General features: G+C 57.4%; 1 long non-coding RNA gene across 1 annotated transcript in view; it reads right to left on the bottom strand.

The window, feature by feature from the left end:
- Positions 1-1,085: 1,085 nt before the first annotated feature.
- The window catches only part of LOC108444611, a 2,904-nt gene continuing 1,818 nt past the window's right edge, over positions 1,086-2,171 (bottom strand). Inside the window, exon 2 of the long non-coding RNA XR_001859250.1 lies at positions 1,086-1,364. This is a non-coding gene — a long non-coding RNA (uncharacterized LOC108444611). The remainder of the gene's footprint in view (positions 1,365-2,171) is intronic.

The following is a 2,171-nucleotide window of genomic DNA, read 5'->3' as shown; positions in this document are numbered from 1 at the left end:
CCCGGAGCGGCCGCGTGACAGAGGCCGGATCCCGGATCCCGGCGCTTTCCGGGCGTTTTTCCCGGCAAACGGGAGAATCCGTGGATTTCCGAGCCCCCCTTCTAAGGAGCGTCCCGGGAGCCCGAGCGGACTCCGGCCCCGTGCCCGAGCTGCGCCCGCTCCCAGCCCGGCTCCTGCGCCACATCCCGGGAATTCCCGGGCGGGGCCCGGCCGCGCGGAGCTGCTGCTGTTTTTCCTGGGTTTTTTGGCTTTTCCGTGGATTTCCTGGCCGCCCCTCGGGCCGGGTTTGTCACCGGGGACACCGGGAGGGGTCGGGGAGTGGCCGAGGCCGAGATTTCCCTGCCCTGAGCCGGCGCTTCCTCATCCTCCGGCTTCCCTCTGGATTCTCCCGACCGCCGAGCGCCTTTCCCCGAAATCGGCGTTTTCCTGGGAAAAGGGGCCGGTCCCGGGGTCCCCTGGCATGGAATTGTCACCGACCCGCTGCCCCCGCTCCGGATTCTCCGCTGGATTCTCGAGGTGGGGCAGGACGGGGGGAATTCGTTCCCCGTTTTAACCCATTTTAACCAATTCCAGCTTTTCCCGTGCCCAGAGCGCTGTCGGACGGGTCCTGACGCCGCTCCCAGCATCCCCATTCCCTAAAAAACCCCGCAGCCTTCATCCCAAAGGGTTGTTCTTCCTCTTCCCCGCTCCTGCAGCTCCGGCACCGCAGGGAAATGGGCTCATTTCCATCCTTTTTGGGAAAATCCATCCTCCGGAGCGATCCCAGGGCAGATCTTCTTCCCAGGGGCAAATTTTGAGGCGAGCTTTGAATTCGGGCACCAAAAAAAGGCTCCGAACGGGCCGGGAGGGGGAGGAATGGGAGGAACTGGGTGAGTTCCTGGCGGCTGCTCCTCCCTCGGGCCATTCCCGTGGGAAAAGGAGTTTAATTCCATCACTGCATCCCCGCTTTTGGCAAAGGTGGATGGAATTGTTCGTGGAGACGCCGGGATGGGGAAGGGCTGCTTTGATGGAGCCAGAATTGCTGAAAATTGACCAAAATCCCTCAAATTTCTGTGTGGCAAAGCCCAAAATGCTGGACACGGGCAGAAAAGGAGGCATTTTTTTTTATGGAAAACAGGCAGGGAAAAGAACAAATTTTGAGGTCCTGAAGCTCAAGGGGCGGAAAATGGGCAGAAAAGGGAAAAAGAATTTCACATTGAGGTAGGAATTTCCAAAAACAGGTGGAAAAGGAACTGAATTTCCAGGCTGTGAGGCAGAAATTTCTGGCAAGAGGCAAAAAGATCCCAAACTTTTCCTGAGCCGGAGCCTGAATTGCCAAAAACCGGTGGGAAATGAAAACCTTGGATGCGCTGAAGCCCAAAGTGCTGAAAAAGAAACAAAATTTTCCTGTACTGCGATGGAATCTGCCGAGGACGGGAGAAAAGAGCCCAAATTCCTTCCAATCCAAACCCTAAATGGCCAAAAACGGGTGGAAAAGGAACAGAATTGCCTCCCTTGAAGCCAGAATTGATGGAAACAGGGAAAAATTCCTCAAATTTTCCTCTGTGGGAATCGAATCCGCTGATTCAGGAGATTCCGTGGGGTCGGAGTCCTGGGAGCGTCTCCTGGAGCTCCTCCCGCTCGGATCCTGGGGAAAACATCCCCTTTTTCCCCTTTTTTCCCCATTTTCCTCGTTCCTGACTCTTCCTTCTGGGGTCACCTGGATTCTGCTGGATTTTTAGGGATGCCCGGAGCTGCCGGATGCTGGAAGCTCCCAGAAATGATTTATTCATCGGGGGTTTCCTTGGGGCTTTCCTCCTTTTCCAGCCCATTTTCCACCTGTTCCGGATCTCCCCCACAGGGAATGGGGAGCGCCATGGGTTTGCCTGGGAAAAAATCCCCCAAAATGCCCGGAAAAGGGGTTTTGGGGACGGAATTGTCCCCGTTGCCGGCGTTGCAACCCCCTTTTCCCAGGGATTTTGTTCTCCCCAGCACAAAGGGAACGGAGCTCCCGGAACATTCCCGGCCTTTGTCCCGGCCCAGCCGAGCGGGAGCGGCCGGGGGGAGGAATTGGGGTCAGGGAGGGCGATTTCGGGTGGGAACAGGGATGGCCAGGAGGGGAACGATCCCACGGCTCCGGGGTGCTCGTCCCCATCATCACCCTCAGCCTCACCTGGGAATTCACATTTCGG

Source organism: Corvus brachyrhynchos, unplaced genomic scaffold (assembly GCF_000691975.1).
Source record: "Corvus brachyrhynchos isolate BGI_N302 unplaced genomic scaffold, ASM69197v1 scaffold442, whole genome shotgun sequence".
NCBI classification, from domain to species: domain Eukaryota; kingdom Metazoa; phylum Chordata; class Aves; order Passeriformes; family Corvidae; genus Corvus; species Corvus brachyrhynchos.
This window is presented reverse-complemented; position numbering and strand designations above follow the sequence as displayed.